We start from the raw sequence: 22,929 nt of genomic DNA on the forward strand, positions 1-22,929 counted from the left end.
CTCATTTCCTCTTCACTCCGCCACAAAGTCCGAACTTGTTCAGATTCAGCAAAGTATTGTCTTGATCAGATCCCCAGTTAGATGTATACACAAACACACAGCAAATACTGCCTCCAGCAACACATCGTTTTCTCACTGCTTGCTCCTTCCCTGATTCATTCCTCAAAACTCAAGCCACCCCCTTTCTTCCAAATGTGAAATTAAATACAGTACACTTACCAGTTTCTGCTAAGTAACTTAAATGCTGGTAGCAACATTTTCAACCAAGGAGTAACCCGCTAGAGGACACCTGTGTCAGACAATGAAAGAGTGAAAGAAGGTTTGTTTTCTTAACGAAAGTCATAATAGTGTTATGAATCTGAGGGTGCAAGACACCCTAAATTCTGGATTGCATAATATTAAAGCTAGGAAATAGCCAGACATGCATATTTAGGAGAGACAAGGCATCCCTGACCACTGGTCCTGTTAGCTAAGGATGATGGGAGTTGTAGTCTCAAAACATCTGGAGGGCCGAGTTTGCCTGTGCCTGGAATAGACCCAAGAGGTATCTGAACCTTTTTATACCTTGCTAATATTTTAATTAAGCTGAGCATTAGAGGCAGATGGGGCTTGTCAACCTGAGAAGGTAGACCATGTAGGAGAAGGAAAGCTGATCTCGAGTCTTTGCTGCTTTGTGGCTGTACTCATTCATGGAAAAAGGCTTCAGGAGTAAACTCTAAGGAGAAATTCATACCTGCTCCCTTGCAGGAGACCATCAGGAGAAGAAATGGCTAAGGAGTAAACCCTACACAAATCTGGAGTCCCTAAGACAGTTGGATGGCATATTGTATGCCTCCTTCCAGCAACTTGTGCAGCCAAGCTGGGGCTAAATATGTTGCGCTGCTTTCCTGTGGACCACATCAGCGAGGCTGACAAGGGTGTCCTGTCATCTGGGCAGCCAGGGGCCTCCATACACACTGCCCAGGCTTTTGCCCTGGAAAAGTCACTTCAGTTTGACTTCACCCCTGGAGGTGCACCCCCAAAAGAGTTAATTAAGTCAGGACTGACCTCCTGTGTGAGGTATTAGCCTGGGATAATGGGGATAATGGGTCATTAGCACTACAGGGATCAAGAAACTCACCATAGAAGACAAAGAGTTTCAGAGATAAAAGCTGAGAGCTTATAGAAGGGAAGGGGAAGCAATGCGAGCAGATGTTTAGTGCAGAGTGTTAGGAGTAGGAAGCAGTGGACTTGAGAAACAGAGGCAAAGAGCAACGTTTGAGAACGATAGTTGAGGTCTGCTTAAGTCTAAGGCTGCTATGGCTATGGAAGAAGGCATAACTTCTTGAGATATGAATGTTGTTGGCCCCTCTGACATAGGTTCAAGTTGTATATATGTGTACTTAAACCATATATCATAAAGACACCACAGTCTCCGCTGTGCCTCATGTTCCCAAGGAAACTCTGATACCGGAGCATAAAGTGTGCCAAGAGCTCCTGGAATCTTACACTGCTATGGAGATTTGGGGGTGGTGCAGAACAACAGTATATCACGAGAATGGAATATGCAATTGATATAGGTTCTAATTTCTGGTGGGAAGGTTAGGTTTGAAACTATAAGCCATAATTTCTCAAGTACTGTAGATCTAGAATAATTCACATTAATATATGAAAACAGGATGGTTTCCAACGAGTCTTTGTCATGGATTCCTCTGATATTGAAAAGAGAAGATACTATATAGACCCCAGCACTGCTTACCTTTAGATCTCATGTGCTTGTACCAAAAGAGTATACTGCTTAACAGGGTACCAGGTTTTAAAACAGGAGTGGGAACCCAGGAGCCCTTCAGATGCTGTTAGATACAACTGCCATCATTCCTGACCATTGGCCATGTGAGCTGGGGCTGACAGGAGTTGGAGTCCAACAACATCTGGATGTCCAGAGGTTCCCATATATGCAAAGGTGCTTCTTTTAGCTTATAGGGCTTAAGAAGCCAACTTCTGCCACAGTATAAGAGGTTGGGAGCAGAGATTGGTTGAAAAGCAGTCTTTTGCTTGTCCTGAAACAAAGACACATTATGGGGAAGGGATAGCAAGAAATTGCTTTCCATTCTTTCACTACAGTTTTGGATCCACCCACCCACCCACCCCTGCTTGTATGATGAATCTTTTGGGACTAATCTGATTATACTGACAAATCTATCAGACAAAACAAAGTAAGGAAAAGTACTTGAATCCTTCTTACCATAGAGATAGTGACAGAAAAATATTTTAATTTGAAAAATCCACTCTAGAAATGAATTTGGCCTGTACAAATCAAGGAGTGAAAATTGTATGCCAGCCAGAATTGTTCAGGGACTGTGGTTATTTTCATCATTTTCATTTAAGACTAAGAGTTAAATGAAAATTATGTCTAGATGCATGATCAGTTTGATGCAATTATAAAGGTACCACTTATACTGTTAACATTTCATGACTATTATTGAAGGAGGTTTTTGTTTTGTTTTTCAAATGCAAACAAACCAAACCCATTATACATGGAGGCCTTAAAAAGGATCTTGGTGATTTATAAATTACACAACTGAAATAACTATAATAAAACCCAGCCTAACCAACTCAGGTATTCCTATCAATCATGTGACCTAAAATATAGTCTTAAAAATACTTTTAAAAAACAAGTGTTTCAGGTCATTAGTCAATAATGTGCACAGCTGCCTTCAGGGGTTTGGAGAGAAAATTAAATCAGCTGAGTTATTTCATTTACAAAAGCACCTGCTGTGCAAAAATAATTTTCATCAAAAATTTAATATTGCAGTAGGCTTGCTTAGCAGTCTCATTGTTATAATACACCATGATGACTTCAAAGGTCCATTATTTGCTATTGTCCATTATGCTTACAATTTCCATGCTAAGAAATGCCGAAGAGGATTTTGGCATGCAAGATGGGAAAGGGTAACTCAGGAGAATGGGATGGCCAAGACCCATAGTTGTAATTCTGTGTACACAAGGGAGCTTTCAAATGTTTCAGGTTCCAAAATAGCACCCTCCCCTTCCCAACCACATGGCAAACTGGTTTGAAACTGAGGAAACTTTTAAAAGCAGTTTTTCAGCAGGCATGTTGCTCAGTTGTTGTTTTGAGGTTTCTTGAGAAGAGCTCAATACAGAGACCTGCACCTCACTATTCTCCTGTCCCCAGCTGAATAAACATAATTTTCCAAAAATTATGTAATCCCCCCCCCAAAAAAAAAGGTTAACAAGCTTTGGGTCTGGACTTTCACTTTTTGAAATGTGGCAACCCTACCATTACAACACTCGGCCATGTCCCTGTTTATATGTGTGCTTTGCAACACAATGTTTTAGAATGGCATGATACTTATGTATTGTGAGATAAAACACTGATTACCAACTTAGCTTGTTTCCATTTGAGAGAAAGAAACAGATGGAGGTGGAGAGTCTAGTGGCTGCTGTGTAAGGAGTGGGAAGGCATGCTATGGATTGGAATAGACATCTAAGCACACCAGGAGGTTGAATACAAAAGAGCCCTGGTAAAGCCATTTCCTGGTTGGAAGCTACAGCTGTCAGTCACAAAACCGCGTGACCTGTTTCCCTCCCTCTTGCCAGTCGTTTTCCTTTCAAGGAATAGTTTGTCTCTCCAAATGTCCAAAGTAAGTCCAAAGCATTAAGAGAACCTCAGTTTGCTTTGAACCACTTTTGGACTCTGAAGTCGGTTGCTTGTTTTACTGATTTCTAGTTTTATTTGGAAAATGTATAGGCTGCTAAACATTGGTGAATATCATCGTGATGCACATCAATAATACAAAAATAAAATAAACAAGACAGGCAAAAATAGTTTCCCAAAAGAAATCTGATACTGCCTGTGAGTAAATGCATCCTTCTGGGAACCTCCATAGAAATAAACACCAAACCATTTAACTACAAAGGGCAGTGTGCTCCACAAGGCAGGTACCAACTGTTTGGGATTCAGGATTCAACCAAAGTGAAAACACACTCCTAATACACAGTCCAAACCTGAAGTTTGTTTCTTGCATTATTACAGATTCCATCTGTATAGCCTCTCCTTACAGAGGGGAGGAGTTGTGAGTGGGATCCGTTTCTCACGTTGGCAGGGGGTGTTCCGGCCCCTTCCCAGCTGTCCCAGCTGCCGCGCTGTGCCCCCAGGTAGCTAACCAATCAGGTGGAGCCGCTCAAACACGGCCGTGGCAGCCCTTCCCTTTCATTGCGCTGCTGGTTTTCGTCGGATCACCCACCCACCCTCCCTTTAGTTCATTGCTTGGTTCTTGACATTGCTATGGACCTGTGGTTGGTCACCTTGGTTGTCCAGGGGGCCTGGTAGGAATTTTTATCCAACCAGCAAATTGGCACCGGCCACTTGGTTTTTCACCTACTTGGTAGCAAATCTTCACAACTTTTTTAGGTATTGGCTGTTAGACATTGGAATATGTTTGTATATTGGAGGGCAGGGTGTGGCCATCGCCTACCCCTCCACTTTATGGGTATTCTGGTAAAGGAATCCGGCAGTCGTGGATCCTGTCTGATGCCCTTGCTGGTGGCTAGGGCCATGGCACGACCCCCAGTGACATCAGGGAAGCTTTCAGTTATATTTGCATCAACAGGCTCCTCCCACTGGTGGTTAACCCTTGGTACATTCACCCCTCCCTGAGCGGGTGGAGTCACGCTCTGTTGTTTTATCCAGTGCCTAAGCCAATACCTCTCCCATGCTGTAATCAATAAAGTTGTGGCCTTTCTTATCCCATTAACCTATTATACTGTGTCCATGTGTCTTTCTTATCCTCAAGAAGCGGGTGGCAGGTCCTTGAATCACAACTGCATCTTCTCTTCTTAGGGCCATTAGGAATGTTGTTGGTAGGTATGTTTTTGAGCTTCCAGTTTGAAAACCACATTTGGTCTGAGTTGCATAAGCATCCTGAACAGGCCTTAGAATATTACTTTCAAGCCTGCAACACAAGCAGTGGCTGGAAGCTCAGCTGAACCCGTCGAATATAATAATATGTGTGTGATGCAGAACAATTATTCAGATTTGCAGTACAAGAAGATGTGATTGTATATAATCAACTGTGTGACAGACTTTATTTTCAATCCCTTACCTAATAATTCTTCCCATTGAGCTGGCCCTTTTTATTGTCTCAGGATACAGAGCTGACATTACATGTCTACTTTTTATTATATAGGCATAATGCTTCCCTCAGGTAAACTAAAACCAAACCAAACATTCACCCTTAAGGTATATATCTTGTGTACATTTTGTAAATGCCTCACCTTTGGACCAGCTGAACACCAATGTTTATGGTATACCATATGCCACTAAAAAGTCTTGCTGCAAAGGATTGAGAAAGAGAAATCCTGGGAATCAAGCCAGAGCTGGTTCAGCGTGAACTCTGTATCTTGCTACAGAATATTTGGAATTACACTTCTGCTCCTTGACATCAACAAACGACTACATTACAGACAAAAATGACAGGCCTGCGAAGTTTGTTTTCCGTGAGTAGCCAGTCATTTTAACGATTGTCCTGTGCTGCTTTTAGTGTGTTTTTTAAAAATATATTTTTACATTTGCTATACACCATCCATACATTTTATTAAATATATAAATAAATACATAAATAAAACCCTGTCCAGATTCATAACATCACAAAACCAACTTGTCCTTTAAGATACTCAAATAAGGCCCTTCTTCATCCGCAGAAGAGGTGCATTATACATCTATAAAGGATCGAGCATTTTAAGTCTTGGTGCCTTGACTTTAAAATACTCTTCCAGGGTGACATTGTGCTCTTTTGGGTGCCAGCTTAAGAATTATTTTATTTGTCCAGGTTTATATTTTTAAAAAATACTGTATTGTTTTAGCTGGTTGAATACTTTAAGTTTGTTACTCTGCAGATTTTATGTTGTTTCTGTTCATCACCATCAGGTCATCAGGGTGTAATCTCTAAACCAGCCCAAAGCCTGATGAGGGACTGCTGCATGTGCCATAATGACTGCTCCACCAACCAAGAGAAGCACCAGTATGCTCTCAGAAAGCTCTGTTGCTGTAGGGGGACAAATCAAAGTGTTAGGGCACGTCAAAGTGACCAGGAATTCACAGGATTCCAAGGATCTCATTTTCTCATTCCCCCAGCATAAAAAGGACCCCAAAGCAATGCCAGCCTTAGACCTGACATATTTAATTATTTCCCATTGATCACAATGGAAAAGAAAGTAGAACAAAAGTTGTGGCTGCAAAATAGGTTTACTTGGCAGGTACTTACCTGCTATTAAATTCAAAGTCAATTCACATGGGTTATCTCCGTTGTATACAAACGGAGAAAACAGGTATTGCATCTTAAATAGGTTCAGTTGGGAAGCATGGTAGCCTGCACCCTTCAGCACCCAAACTGTATGACTGGTAGTCATTGCAGTGAGACACACTCTCTATCTCCCTCCCTCCCTCTCTCTGTGTGTGTTGAAAGGATCTATAAGCTATGCAGAATTTGATGAAAAGTTAAGATGGGGAATATTAGTACAGCTGTCCTTTCTCTTCTAAATTGTCTGTGAATAGATTACACATCGATGGCTCATTAGGCACAGGGTGTAAGCTTGTTTTTAATGAGTAACAAATCCCCCTGCTACTTCCTACTCTGTGCATCATAAAAATGTAAACAAGTATGCATTAAAATATATGGAACACTCAATGACATTCGTAGTTGATTTTGTTCATCTTTCTACAAAATTTCTGTACAGATGGCACCCAAATCCACCACAACTAGAATCCAGGATTTAGCTGAGGTAGAACAATTTTCTGATGAGAAATGGAACGTGACATATTCCATTAACTTCTAGGCATAGTCCAGCAATACCATCTTTGCACAATCCTAGCCTCAACAGCCTTCAATTTACATGCCCAGAAGCCTAAGAACCTATCAGTAACAAAATCCTCTTGGAGCCGTACTTTCTAGACATGGGACAAGTGGAAGTATGGAAGTCTTTTGAAAGCAGCTGTCCACCCTCCCGCACCTTAAATAATAATGGTGGAAAGCAGCAGATGTCCAGATTGCTAGCAAATGCTCTTGTATTACAGTTTACATTTGCCAATACACTTCCACTGACACGAGCAGTGTCATTTTCTGGTAATGTTTGGAATTAGTCCCTTGGGTCACCAATTCCCAGGCATTATCAGATGATAAGTCAGAAACTGTGATTACTTAAATATTTTTCAAATCCTAGGACACTCCGAAAAGGATACAATTTGCAGCCATGGGAGTCTTATTATGGTGTTATCCATACAGATACTGCCAAGGGTGAGCTATTTGGAGGAAGCTTAGAGATGGCCAAATCAGTCTTATTTCTCATCTGTGTCAGTACTGTGTGTATTCATTCATAATTTGTTCTAGCCTATTTCTGCATCAAACTGTAATTAAAAAGAAAAAAACTACATGAAAATTCACATTTGTTAGAATGTGGGTTTTTTGCACACATATTAACCTTAAATGGGCATTTTTATACACATTTTGATTCATTGTTTTAACCAAGAATTGTAGGGCAAGATTCAGAGAAGTGTGAAAGTGTGAGAGGGAGGTGATAATTGCATTCCAATCCATGAATTTGTCTGGAAGTGTGACACATGTCAATTCACTTAAAAATGTGAACCAAATGAAATCATTAAGCAGCACTACAAAAATGGCAACACCATTACTGGAGACCTTTTTCTGCTCGTGTCTATGGCCAGACAGCTATATGGTCACACTCTTAGAAAACCAAGCACCCTCCCATCCCCAAACCCCACCTGGCTTTACTAGCACCTGCTTGGTGGGTTAAAAGTTGTCATTATCACTACCCCAACACCTTTTGCATGTGTTTCAAGGCCATTTACCAGCTAAAGACAGATTTAGAAGAGTACAGAAACCAAATGAACACCTAAGGCAGAACTTTGTTCATCTAGCTGTAAATGTTTGGGGTGAGGGTACAGAATCCAGAAAGCTTATTTAAAAAGTCAGATTATATTCAGACATTAGTGGACTATGAATGTTTGACAACTAACCTACTGTGAATCACAATTCTATGCTACTTTTCTGGTCAAATGTGCAGGAAAACAAAAATGATGGATGCTAGTACCTGGAATTATCCCTGGCAACTGCTGCAGCAGTGGTCTAGATGCAGGGTTATGTCTTGGCTAAAGCCTGCAGCAAAAGTGTAAATAATAGGACCAATATTTCATAATGAGGTTATTGGCCAACACTAATGATTTCAGTCCCAATTTGCCTTTCCACAATTGTCAATGCCATTAAATTTAAGATGGGATCTTGAAAAGGGCATGGGGAATTAGATATCCAAGCTTGTATTCAATTACTTGCATTCAAACCCAATTGAAACCAAGTGGACTGGGTATATGAGCTTTGCAGGGAATGCATTATGTTCACGTCATGAAAATCAAAGCCATAGTTAGCTTGAACCACCCACTTGAGAGCTGCTGGTAGTTAAATCTAGGATATTCACATTGGAAATGCAAGCCTTCTGGCCCTGGCAATCAGCTTATTGGAAGAGAAAATCCCATTTCATTGTCTGCTTTGTAACTCCAAGATGCCGCAGTCTCTCTGTTTGTGTAACTTGATAGGGAACCTGTGCCTAACTACTTTGATCAACTACAATTCCCATCGTCCCTGATCATTGGGTATGCCGGCTGATGAGATCTGGAGCACAATACCATCTGGTACCTAACCCATTTTACATTGGCAATTCAATGCTGAGGGAGCCATTTAATTACCCTTTCCTGCTGCCTGTCTGTTCCTACCCCCAGGTGCTCCAGGCATCTGCTGCCTGTACAGTCATTGGACATAGACCTGGCAATAAATATCTCCAAAGATATGCATACTTCCACATTTGGCTCATGCTACCACTTTTGGTGAGAATATCCAACAGTGTAGGAGTTTTGGGACATGAATGCTGATTACCACTAGGAACGTTTCTACATTAGACCATACATATCTCTTAAAGGTATGTTTCTTCATGATGCTGAACCCAGTGATGCTTGGTTGCTGCATAAAGACCTCTCAAGCAATTGTGGACAGCACTGAAATCATGTAAAAGCAGAAGTCTCCAAAGAAGTCCTCCAAACAACAGTGGATTGATATAAAATATTCATTGTATTTTCTTGTCATGGATAGATGCTGCAATCAACAACTGGCAGGTTGGCTGTCAGTTGAATGCGAGTGGTTTTTCCTACCCTCCAGAATCTCAAACATATGCCACAAGATTGCCAATTTGCTACATTAGTACCTCCATACACATCATAAACCTGTCTAAAAAAGTGTTATGAACTGCTTTAGGACCTGTTTTATCTACATGGAAATATGCTTCTTTTCCTCAGCTACTAATGCTTCAAAGCTAAGAGAAGAAAATCAAGAAGAGAAACCAAAGAAAAATTGGATCCCATATCCAGATTGTATTAAGCAACATGATGATCATAAACATAACCATAACATAATATTCAAAAATGCTTTGGGCACTGCAGGAGTGGAATATAATAAAGACCCACATATAAATGGGTATTAAAATTTAATAAAACATACAATGTTTATAAAATAACAAGCACGGCACCAAATAGCCAGACAGAATGCCATCACTCAAAAGACATTTTGAAACAATTCTTAACTTCCTGCTACAAAATTGTGGTTATGTTGCCAAAAGCAACACTCAGTATTAATAATCGGTACTAGTATATGAAGCAGCATGTCAGCACTTAGCGTCATAACCCGCAAATCTATTAAATCTCTGCCTATTTTATTACTTTTTCACCCAATTTGTTCTTATTTGCCTTTCTTAGAATATAGTCTTGCTGAATGGATTTAGGTTCACCCCCATTAACATTAAAGGTGAAATGAGATTATCTAACTTTTTTACAAATGAGGCAGATAGTTTACTGGGAGTTCCTACTGAATTTGGGCACCATTTAACAGGAACTTCTTCCACACACAACCCCCTCGAAAGGAATGGAAGCTGTGCAAGAGCATCCCCATGTGCAGGAGAACTTCCTGGTCAATTATGCCACATCTGCTGTCTTCAACAGGTATGGAGCAGGTATGCAAAGTGAGGCAGAATTTTAAAAACATCAAGCAAGCTACTGAAAGAAATCTCTGGAGTAAGAAAATGAATGATGCCTCCCTGTCTACATGTCTTTGCTTCACAGCAACTATCAAAGTAAGCATTAGTTTTCTTTGGGGGAATTTATCCAAATCTCACTTCAATATCATGCTTAAATGTTGAAGTAAAATCACCTCTTCCCCTCCCTCTTCTTCTCTCATGATACTGTATTACTGATGAGTCTTGGCAGTGACAAATGACAAACTGTGTATTCCTCTCTTGGCAGTTCCCATTTGCATTCTGCTGCTGCCGTGCCTCTCTCATTGGGACGGAGGGGAAATAAAATTAAAAAGGCAGAAGTTCTGAGGAGAACATGAAAGCACCCAAAACTGCAGCTGGTCAGCAGTTCTGCAAGGCAATACTCTATGGTACAGAGGGCATGCTGATAAGTAAGAAATCTGAGTTTAGAGGTGATTGGGGAGGGGGGAATTAAGAAAAGTATTTCTGAAAACTTCCCACTTTTTTTAAAAAATAATAATAAAACCCTTTAGAGAGACTTTAAAAATCACTCAGATAAATGTGAGAGCCCTTCAGAATGAAAATGACTCAGAACAGTTCAGCTAATAAGTTTCATTATGAGTGTGAGTTTCGTATGAGGAGAAGGTGGACCAATAAGATTTCAAGAGGAGCAAAATACTTATCGAACAGGGACTAGCACAGCAGTTTTAGCCTCTGGCAAAGGCCGGCTGAGGCAGGGTCAAAGCAGCTCCACTGGTGGGGTAGCACATCCACCCCCAGAGTCCCTCTGTGTGCTCCATGGACATAAATCAGAAGGTGTGGCCTTATACTGAGTCAGATTAATGGTACTTCTGGCACAGGATTATCTGTTCTGGCTAGCAGTGGTTCTCCATGGTTTTCAGAAAGAGGGCATTTCCAGCTCTGGAGATGGCAGCAATTGAACCCGGGACCTTCTGCATGCAAAGCAGATACACCCTTTCCCTTCTGCATCCAGCAATCTCCCTGTCAGTGGTAGAAACCAAAGCAGCAGCCTGAATCCACCACATCCAAAGCTCCCTTATTCCTCTAACATGCCCATGGAATGGGGTCAGGGGTAGATTTAGGGCACATGCACTAGGCACTGAGCTGAGATGGCACCACCTGAAAGCCTGGTAAGTGAGGCGCTGAGCTTTGGGAAGGGGGCACGAGGCTCGGACAGGGTTCTAGAGTCCACCCACCTTCTTCTCAAAGCCTAGTTAGAACTTCACCAGGTTTGGGAAGGTGGTAGGAGGGTTCCAGGACCTGGCCAGAGCATTCACGCTTCCCTTCCAAAGCCGGGCGCCTCCGCATAGGGACAAACACAGGGTGCTGTAGTACCCAAGTGCACCAATGACTGGGGCTCCTACCTACACCAGCCTCAAGCTTTTGCAGGTATTTCCCCTCTCACGGATGTCAGTGAGGCGAGGGATGAACAGACCACTCCTCCTTACTCTAGTCTAGCCCTTCATGGAGAAAGCCAGCAAAGCTCTCTCTTACACACAAACACACACACACAGAGAGAGAGAGAGAGAGAGAGAGAGAGAGAGAGAGAGAGAGAGAGAATACTAAATGTGCCTCTTCGTTACTTGAGATCCTCTGAATTAGAACAGAGAAGACCAGGGAGCAAAACTGCCAGAATCCCTGGTCCTGAAACCATTGAGCGTTCCATTCAAGCCCTTCTAGATTTCACTGTAATCTTTTTCCACCTTCAGGGAAGCAAACAAACAAACAAAAAAAGCAAAAGAACTAATGAAAGCCAGAAAAAAAAGAACCTCCCGCTAGACATGAATCTGGCAGCTCTAACACATATCTCAGCAGCACTGATTTCCCATGTGGCCACCTCAGATCGCTAGGCCTCAGCAGCCAAACCAGAATGGATGGCAATAATAATTAGAGACTGATGAGAGAGGGGCCCAGAGGAGGGCCAATTTTTTTTTAAAGAAGAGTTAATGAAAGGAGGGTGGAGTATCCAAAATTTCACAAAGGGTATGAAGCAAAATTAGATAATCAAAGAGCCTTTAAACAGCAGAAGCCACCTGGTTCATCTAAGAGCACAGTGAAAAGTACCTGCCACATCAAAAATTGATCACAACTAAGGAATGTTAATGTGTGCTCCCTATCAGGCCAGTAAGATTCAGGGTGACCCACAGCTATTATTTAACGTCAGTATCAGGCCATTTAATTTTCTGCTTCAGTTCCTTTCCCACTCTTCTTCCTCAACCTCTGCCTAATGGCTATTCACTTTCTCTACATCTGATGTTCCTGCTCCTCGAACACTGTGCTCTGACTGGCATTTGATGACAGACTAAACTCTTCCAATAATGGCACCCATGCTCTATAATCAACTGCCATTTTCAATGTGCTAGTAGTTCACAATGTGTTCCATCCCTTTAGAATGTGTGTCGGAAAGGAGGAGGGAATGACTCTCATTTGAATACATTTACTCTTCTTCTCCACCGCCTGAATTATGAGGAAGATGAGTGTTCTAGTGCTAATTCTGTTGATTTCTAGAATGTGAGTTATTTTTAATGTCCCACTTTAACAACCGTTTGCCAGATATTCTGAACCTGTTTTGTGTTTTTTTAATGCAAAGAACATACCTGATATTTATGAGAAGGCTATGTCAGGTTTTTATTTTAAAGTTGTAATTCATATGATACACATGACAGAAAATGGCTCATCTGAAGATTATTGCCTCACTCTAGAGATCTGCTTGCAATCAGATATTCATATAGATCTCTGGGGGAGCTGATCCACATCAGCAAAGGAATATGGGCAAGCACTGACTTTCTTGATTGAAATTAATGAGGTAGACAGTCTAAATGAAGGTTCTGCATGATCCATGGATTAGTAGAAACAAGGAAGGGGAGAGTAGAGAAAATAAAATTATGGTACTGTGCTATTTAAAGCAGTAGTTCATCTACACCTTGGAAACAGCATTATGGTAATCCTGTTTCAGAAAAGATATAACAGAAGTGTGTCCAGGGTGGGTCACAGGGAAGAGTAATAACAACAATTAGCAGTATGAAATGCCTTGCATTATAATACAGTGGTACCTTGGGTTAAGTACTTAATTCGTTCCAGAGGTCCGTTCTTAACCTGAAACTGTTCTTAACCTGAAGCACCACTTTAGCTAATGGGGCCTCCGCCGTGCAGCCAGAGCACAATTTCTGTTCTCATCCTGAAGCAAAGTTCTTAACCTGAAGCACTATTTCTGGGTTAGCGGAGTCTGTAACCTGAAGCGTATGTAACCTGAGGTACCACTGTACCTGCTTCTCACAAGTTACATAATACTTTGGTATGAATACTTACAGAACATAACTGCTCTTCATCAGCCGTGAAAGGCACATCAGTGTTGCAAGCATAGACTTTCCCTTTTGAAACGTATGGAAAGAGATATGTAGTCCTTTCCCTTTTCTTTTAATGCTTCAGCATATTGTAGCAGGGGTGGAAGCCTATTTCAAATGTGCATAAACCTTTCATAGGTAATACAGTACACAAGTGCTTTGCACAAAAAAATCCACAGGAAATATTGTAGTGAAAAGTGACCCTAAGATTTATTAGGCTAAGAAATGAGGGGTTTTTAATTTAAGAACAGAATCGTTAATTAGAAGGATGATTGAATCACATACACTCATCTTAGGCTGCAATCCTATGCAATAAGTCCTACTGAACACAATGGGACTCACATCTGAGTAATGATGCATGGGATTGAACTATAAGGTTCCAACAAAGGAGGGGCGGGAATAAGGACATTTGTCAATTAACGTACCTAGAAGTCATCTGGTGAAATTAGCATTCAAAATCCAACAAACATAATTTATACATACATCTGATTTGTTTGTTTGCTTGCTTGCTTGCTTGCTTGTTTGTTTACTCTTCAAATCACCCAGTGGCTTGATTTTAATATTGGGGTGTTTGCCTGAAGTGGTAAGAAGGAAACATAGAAATTCCTACCGGTCCCTGTTGATCCTCCAAGATTTTAATCAGTATGTCGTAAAACAAAACAGGACCTAGCCATGTGCACAGGAGGGGAAAATGTTTGTGTTGGAAGAGAAGAGAATGCCAATGCACACTACCTTTCGATAGAGCCAGTGTGGTGTAGTGGTTAAGAGCGATAGATTCGTAATCTGGGGAACCGGGTTCGCATCCCCGCTCCTCCACATGCAGTTGCTGGGTGACCTTGGGCCACTCACACTTCTTTGAAGTCTCTCAGCCCCACTCACCTCACAGAGTGTTTGTTGTGAGGGAGGAAGGGAAAGGAGAATGTTAGCTGCTTTGAGACTCCTTCGGGTAGTGATAAAGCAGGATATCAAATCCAAACTCTCCTTCTTCTTCTTTGATAGACTCTGAGCTGAGCACACACAAAAACTTTAATAGGTTTCTTAGCTCCACACTGTGAAATGCTTACTGAGATGGAGCAAATTTTATCAAAGAGCTACAGAAGTTCAACCATGAAGAGGCCATTCTATGTGTAGTTCTGTGCCTTGGAGGACTATATGGTTAATGAAGTTCCCCCTAGGCTATAAAGAAGGTGGCCATAGCAGCTGTAGTGTTTCATTGAGAAGGACCGTGGCATGCAGAAACTCCCAGGTTTAATCCCTTGCATCTCCTAGTGGGGCTGGGAATGTGGGGTCTGAAATCTTGGAGACCCAGTTCCAGTCCATGGAGTCAATGCTGAGCTAGATGAAACAAGCGTCTGGCTCATTATAAGGCAGTTTCCTATGTGAGATGTCTTGAATAGTTGACACACATCCATCAGGTGGGGTGCTAAAAACGGTTCCTGGACTGTACCCCCTCAGATGGGGTGGGGCATTGTATGGTATAATGCTTCTTCGTGAAAACAAAACTGCATGCATATAGAATCCCAAAATAATCCTGGGAACTGTAGCTTGTTAACTGTAGGTGCTGAGAGTTGTTAGGAGACCCCTCTTACCTTCACATATATTTCCCAGAGTTCCCTGAGAAGAGGAATTGACTGTTAAACTACTCTAGGAGGGAATAGGGGTCTCCAAACAATTCTCAACACCGACAGTTAACAAGCTGCAGGTCGCAGGATTCTTTGGGAGGAAGCAATGGCTGTTAAAGTGGTATCATAGTGCTTTAAATGCTCGGTACGAATGTGACCTTAGATAGCAGGGGAAAGTGTTTAAGCATAGCTCTTTCATATACTAGTTATTCATTTGCAGGGAATGCTTCCTTTTTTATATAACCCCCCACATGCAGTCTGAAGTAGTTAGCTATCCAGGAGCAGTTTTATTGCCTCAGCTGCTGTTTGTGTGAAAAACCAATCCATTTCTATTGGAACCAGCTTGGAATTTATGACTATTTTGTGAGTGTTTAGCCAAAAAAAAAAAAAGCTCATCTGTTTCTAAGAGCTCTGGTGAGGCTGCACATACACACAACAGTGCCCCAGGGAACTGTTACTGCTAGTATTAGCCATGGCTACGAGCCACTCTGAAATTCAACCTGTCCCCATTGCCACCCCAAGCAGGAGAGGATTTTAGGTCTGGATGGGGGGCAGCAACCACATAAAACATTTGCAAGGAGCAGTTGAGACACCAGAGCCAAATAGAAGGAACACTCATAAAACAAAAGTCTGCTTTGTTGGGTGGTCTGGTTATGTAATTTCGCAGTAATAAACAGAATTTTCATTGAGAGGGAAGGACCTAACAGTACATAACTTTCTGGTTTTATCTACAAAGGAGGCTGGTCCATCTGAATGCAGCCTGCGCATGTGAAGAACCTCATGAAATATTCCGAGATGGCAAAGAGCTTCTGGAGAAATGATGTTCAACTCATAATACATGGAAACATTGTGAGTCAAACCAATGCCTATTCTGAACCAAGGCAATTACAACATGGCATCTACAGCGAGAATTAGTCCTGTGTTATTTAAAGCTGCTTCTAGGGGAAATAATCCAGTTTGGCTGATTTACTGTAATTCTAAGCTAGAAATGGTGGCAGTGCCTAAAGTAAGAACACAGAGGTTTCTGTTTTCAGGGCTATGCGATTCACACTGAGCTTGCTAGATCTTGGTCATCAGTTTAGACTAAGGAAGATTAATAAGATCATAGCCACAGTTAGCAAAAGCTGGTAATAGCAGCAATGTTTAAAAACCTGTGAATATAGAAAGGTCTTCGTATTGCATCAAAATGATAGCAATGTGAGCACCAGTGACCGTTCCTGAGGAAGGCCTTCCACTGGCAAGATGCCACCACTGAAAGGACCCTCTTCCTGGTCTCTTCCCACCTTCTGCTGCTGGGAGTGCCTGAAGAAGAGCCTCAGGTGTAGATCTCATTGTATGAATGGATGGTTATGAGTTACTGCAGTGCTGTTACCTTGCACAATAGGCCCAGTATAAATTGCTTGTCTTAAAGGGTCCAAAGATTGATGGCCTTCATAATTGACTGATGACTTCACAAGATTTCAGATATCTCTGTCCCCCGCCCAAGCATCTGCAAAAGTCAGTGAATGCACTTTAAGACTGTGCATGTACATCTATAGACTGCAATTACATAACACGCTTAAATGGTAGCAAGACACATTGAACTCAGTAGGGCATATTTGTGGATAAACATGTATAGGACCCTAGAAAAGAGCTCCAACTGGCATATTCCCTGGGTGAGATTGCACAGTAAGACCTAAACAAAAAGCATGCCAAGATTTCCACTATAATCATAAATATAGAGTATAATAGGAACTGAAAATTACTCAATTTTGCTTCTATAAGGGAATTGTGGAAAGGGATTACAGGTGGTGAGGATGCCATAAATGAATGCTATGCTAGAAATATCACAATTAATTCAATAATTGTTTTTTATGAAGTGCTTTCTGGAGCAATTGCTAAATTAAATAAGTCCCAAAGGAGCAGTAAGAGTTAGGAATGGCATTTATAAGAGAGACATGGAATGTAAATCTTGCAGGAGTTAAGAAATGTTTATATTTAATACAATTAATTCAAAAGTTTTCACAAGAAGCAACCACCCAGGAGTTTTCTAATATCAAGTCCTCCAGGGTTTCAATTGTTTTGCAACAAGTAGCAAGCTCTTATTAATTCCTTCAGCGGTTGTTTTATTAACTTGAACCAGAATGAACTCTACTTGGCACTAATGCAGATATCATTAATACATATAATATCTGGAGTTATTATCTAGGGTAAAAAGCTATCGGGGACCAGACTAGGCACATTATTTTATCACCATTTTAAATTAGCTAATCAATAGTTCATGTGCATGTGTTTATACATATTTCCTTTGGTACATACTAGGGGGCTGACTACTTTCATAGCGTTTTCATGTCAATAACAACAGCAATAACCATATAAATGAACCATAACTCCCATTACACTGGTGTCACAACTAGAAGCCCTTTACAAAAAAATTGAATACAAAAGCAGATGGCAATGACCAGACCCTCCCCACTCCTCCCTCTTGCATCCAATTCTAAATTGATGTTTTAAAAATGTCTGCTGGGTGCCTGAAAATTAATCTCATTTAAAAATTAATTTTGAGACAGTGAAGGCCTCTAGGCTCTAACATTTCTAATGGCATCATCTAGTGTACCCGCATGCCCTTCCTCCTGGAATTGGAATAGCACTGAGGAGCACAATTTCTAACACTTCTGACTTACGCTGCTTCCTGGAAATGGTGGCAGTAAGGATCTGGTTCAAGCCAGGTTGCCTACAGAGTACACATGACAGGTATCAGATATCCCCATGCAATTTATACTATATTCAAGGCTAATATACATAATGAGAAGTACAGTTTCCATTATGCTACCCAAGAGCAGACAGCAAGAAGGGGCTTGGGCATTTAGTTTTCATTTACCCATTTCAACAATTTGTATACCGCTTATTCAGCCATCTCTAAGCAGGGCACAAGAGACAGAAAACTAGAAGACTGAAACCGTAAAATCAGAGTCCGATTAAGAAACGCGCTAGAATTTTTTATTACTATCTACAGAAAGCATCAGAAGTTCAACAGGGAAGGGGCCTACCTGACCTCAATTGGAAAGGAATTCCACAACATTGGGGTCACAGTACCGAAGACACGGCTCCTCGCAGATACAAGCCCTGTGTGCAAGCCACAGGGAACCACTAACAGTGACTCCCCAAAGACCTCAGCCATAATGCAGGGATAAAAGGGATCAGGTGCTCCCTGAAGTATCCTGGACACAATCTGTGAATTTTGTAAATTAATAGAAGAACCTTGAACCTGGTCTGATAGCATATAGGCATCTAGTGCAAGCCTGCAGTCACTAGGGCCAGTGTAGCTTACTGGGTGGAAAGACCAGGCAGTGGGGAGGTCAGTGGGGAGTGTGTGGTGTTCCCACTAATGTCCCCATTCTGAGCAACCTCCCTACCACCTCCCCTTCCTGGTAACCCACAGCGATGGCAGTGCCAGGAGGCCTGGTAAATGGCAGGGCACCTCCACCCTAGCTGCTCCTAAACCTAACCCACCAATACTGCAAATTCGTAAGAAAATCTTAGGCACTCCTGCAGCCTTTGTATTGCAAATGAAACCATCTCTTCCACGACTTCCCACCACCAAGTACAGAGGAAGGACATAGAAAGTGGGACATAGGAAGGCCTCTTAGAATCACAAAATTGTAGAGTTGGAAGAGATCCTGAGGGTCATCTATTCCAACCCTTTGCAATGCTGGAATTTCAGCTAAAGGTCTGGTTTTATTAAGACGTGATCAATCCCATTTCAGAGTTTGCATGCAGGACCCAGGCTTTGCAAAGGAGGGAGGAAAAGTGACATGTACAATATGATAAGCAATTTGCTTTGCATATGATGTGTCAGACATGTGATGGAAACCACAAACGATTTCAAAGTACTATGCTGTCCAGCAAAACACTATAGATTGCTAATCTCCTGTTTTTTCACACATACATTTTTTAGGAAATCAAATGTAACAAATACATCCAATTTTAGTCCGCTTAGTCAATCTTTGTGGAATACTAACAGACTGTTATGAAAGTACAGTGTTTTCATTACCGATACTGTAATGGAACACTGAGTTCCTGATCAAGAATGACAACAAAATGGCCAAGTAAAATTTAATTTGTACATTTCTAGAATTGTGAGGGTTGTTTGGGTTTTTTTACTTATATGGAATTAATTTGCTCTTCCGCATCAAATACTTAATTTTTTTGTTTCTCATCCTCCCCCCTGCAAAACATGTAGTTCAAGGAAAATTATAGACATGGACTGAAATCCTGCACAGTGTTAAACTGCTCCAAAATCCCATTGAAATAAGTGAGATAAGTGGAATAAGTCATTGAATGTTTTGAAGGATTGTGGCAGAATCATGAAATGATTCATCAGGGAGGGTTTGGGAGGTAGGAAACAAAATCTCTTGTTTCCTTTTCTTCTCACTTGGGTGGTGTCGGGGGAAACCAATCCTTGTGTGCATATACCAGCCTCTGTGTGCACTGATGTGGTGGGTATACTGCTGTGCCTCCACAGAACGAAGTCACTCCATCATTTTCAGTGGCAGTGTCAGCTACGGAGTTGGATGAGGCAAAAAGTCGAGAGAAGGATACAGAGGAAAACAAAGAGAAAGAGCTGAGATCCAAGTGAGGGGTTTGTCAAGTTGACAGCAGGAAGGGAAGGAAATGTTAGAAAGGGCAGGCAAAAGGAGCTCAGGATAAATAAACTAGAGGAAGGAAGAGAAGACAGTTTGGCAGGAGATGCTGGAAATGAATTTCTGAGGACAGAAAGTCAAGGCCAAAGACTGCCAAAGAAATGAGCCCATCTCAGGAGACTCGGAGTCTGAGAGCTTGCCCCCCTTACTGCCAAAAGTACTGTTGTATTTAATTAGGAAAGGCCTTCCTTTGTTGCATTCTGAGTAATCTCCCCAGAGAAAATGATGCATCCTTTAAAAATGTATCTTGAAATATCCCACACCATGATTCAACCCACTTCTGCCCAGTTCACCTTGAAGGTCCTGTGCTTTAAATACCCTTCTTTTGTGCCTGCCACAGACGTCAGCCCACAGGGGAGGGACTCCAGGACAACCAGGCTATCTGCAGAGATAAGGACATAGTTTATTATATTATGTCACACTCTTCCCGTTAAAAAAAAGAATTCATTATACAACTGTTATGAAAGTGCCCACTTTTAAATAGGTTCCATTGGTTTTCATAGATTTGATCCTATGTTGAACATGAGTTCAAAAAGCAATTTGGCTTCATAGCAAGGGGCCTGGTGCTTAGTGTTTGAGCTCAGTAAAGTGTTGCAATAAAGCTGGTTATAAAATTAAGTGGGGGATTGGTGAGGTCAAAACGGTTGCCCCTTTTGCCTTCTCCCTTCTTTGAGATTGTTGCCCAAAAGCTCTCGCATGAGTTCTGGTTGATGCATCACATGTCATACATAGGGATTGGGGGGCAGGGGGCAGATTTGATTCAGTTCACTCACACTTTATGAAACACTATGAGATCCAAAACTCAACCATCCTTTGAAATCTGCATGGATCCAAAGTTCACCATGTAGTTCTCTAAGTAACCAATGTTTACAAAATGCATTGTGTTTAGAGAAAGTGTGCATAAAAATTAATATATTAGTGAAAGTAATATACAAAAATGCATTATATTAGGAGCAATCATTTGCAAAAACATGTAAAATAGTCAAAACTGCACACAAATGTGTGTTTATTAGGAGAAACTGACACTAAAATGCTGAAGTATTTTCATGAGGATTTCTCTTTTTTAAAAGTGCGAATTGCTGTAGAAATATGGATAACTGAATTTCAGATTGGAAAAATGAGAAATGGAGCAAACCAAAATTGACAGAAGTTTTCATCCCTAGTCATACTGCAGGGGAGCATGGCTGAATGATGCCATCTTTCTTGATTTTTGATCAGTTCATGATGGATATTTTTATTCTGATGTGGGTAAGATCAACAGCTATGGGCAAGGGGCTTCACTGGCTATATGAAATCTGCTTGCTCACCTGAGTTTCTATTATTATTTGCTTTGTTTCCCACTTCAAGACAAGTTTTACTTTGATAAGGCAGTGCCAATGGATGGTTCCATATTTTGTGCAACTAAGAGTTTAGTCCATTCCCAGATTAGGCACCAAGGAAATGAGTAGGACCTGATTTATTTTACCATTATTTGGGCCATTTCCTTTTTGTAGAAAAGGCAGCCCTGGGCAACATTGATGAATCATGTCTGCCTTTATTTATTTAGCATTTGAATTGGATGTCTCTTTGTCTTCTGATGTGACGAAGGAGCCTGCCACTTCATTAACTTTTGGGGGAATTCAATTAAATACACAGCAATTCTTGTTTCTAACCTGCTTGATGACAGGCTACAGGAGTTTAAGGATGGGGTTAGGATATTTTGGATTTTTAAAAAACCCATGCATTTGGATCTTCTTAACTTGGCTTGTCACATGATGGTTCCACATAAAAATTCCCCCATTCTTCTCCAGGTGAGCATGTTGTTATCTTTTTTTATTAGTATGTTTATAGCTCATCACCTGATACAAATAGAATTCAGTGATTGCTAGGAGACTGGCAAAAAGGATCTAGTGATACCTGTAACAGTAATTTCCGAAATCTGTTCACCTTTATCCAGTTATTATTAAAGGATACAAAACCTATTTCTCCATCACTGGAGTGTTGAATAATAGGGAACTTTTTGATTTCTGCAATATACCAGCTCTTTGCTACCCATCCTCTCTGAGCAGTTATAGTATTCAACTGCCAATGTCTTTCAAAAATGATTTGAGCTTTCCCTAACTGACTTACTATGAACTCCCAATCTTTTGTTCTTATTTCATGTAAATACGCTACTATTGTAGATTCCCATCATTTGGTTAGGCTGCCTGCTGAAGCATCATATGACCTACACATTTGATCCCAATTTTTGAGGGATTATGACAGGGTTTCATTGTGGAGGGAGGTTAAGTTTATGAAAGCTTCTCTGATCTCTAGGAGCACCTTCTCACAAAAGAGACAAATTGCTTACTAAATGAGCATGATGAGAGATTGCCACATAGATATGTTCAGGACCTAATACCTAATAATGTGATCAAAATTTCAAATCCAAAATAAAAGAAAGAACTAATGCTGGAAGGATTGCAACCTTCAATTAACTGCTTAGATTAACTGTTCACAAAGAAGCCCCTGAAAACACTTTTGATCAGCTGACTCAGGCAGCGGATTTATATATATATAAAATCACAATACATATTAATACAAGTACTTAACAGATAACTTCAGGCAGCAATCACCATCTTTTTTTAAAAAAAAAGCATTCTGTCTCCTCTTTTCCATAGGAGGTAAATCTTTCTTCTAAGGCAACCTTTCTCGACCTGTGGGTCCCCAGATGTTGTTGAACAACAACTCCCATCACCCCTAGCTAGCAAGGCCAGAGCTCAGGGATGATGTGAGTTGTAGTCCAACAACATCTGGGGACCCACAGGTTGAGAACCACTGTCAGCTGTAACCAGTGGCATAGAGTGGGGGACTACAAGGGTGGTTGCTTTGGGTGCATAATGTTAAGGGTGCAAAATTTCAACAGCCAGTGCTGCCTCAATACAGCTGCCCCCTTCCGTTGCTGGGCTCTGTTGCAAATGGCTTCTCCTTGCAAACCAGGAAGTGACCTCTCCAGACAATAGAACAACTCTTCTTTTCTGATCTCTATGGCTGCAGTCTCTTGGGAGACACGTATGCCTTTAGGCAGTTGAAAGTGCATATATACAATGTCCATTTCCCTCTCTCCCACCCATCACCCTCTGTGCAGGCTCGGGTGCTGGTAGCCCATGCTACACCACTGGCTATAACTCTTATATGCACCAGGCAAAC

The 22,929-nt window shown here is 41.2% G+C and overlaps 1 long non-coding RNA gene across 3 annotated transcripts in view; it reads right to left on the reverse strand.

The window, feature by feature from the left end:
* Positions 1–219: 219 nt before the first annotated feature.
* LOC309529106 overlaps positions 220–22,929 on the reverse strand; it is a 239,630-nt gene continuing 216,920 nt past the window's right edge. The window contains exons 4-6 of one of the 3 annotated variants that reach the window (XR_014218078.1): positions 20,055–20,143; positions 16,452–16,568; positions 220–289 (exon numbers count right to left, since the gene is read on the reverse strand). This is a non-coding gene — a long non-coding RNA (uncharacterized lncRNA). Of the gene's footprint in view, positions 290–7,314; positions 7,406–12,948; positions 13,566–16,451; positions 16,569–20,054; positions 20,144–22,929 lie in introns of those variants that run through there. The other 2 variants (XR_014218079.1, XR_014218080.1) reach the window with 2 other exon arrangements.

This window comes from Podarcis vaucheri (genome assembly GCF_965113315.1).
Source record: "Podarcis vaucheri genome assembly, chromosome: 3".
Classification (NCBI taxonomy): Eukaryota; Metazoa; Chordata; class Lepidosauria; order Squamata; family Lacertidae; genus Podarcis; species Podarcis vaucheri.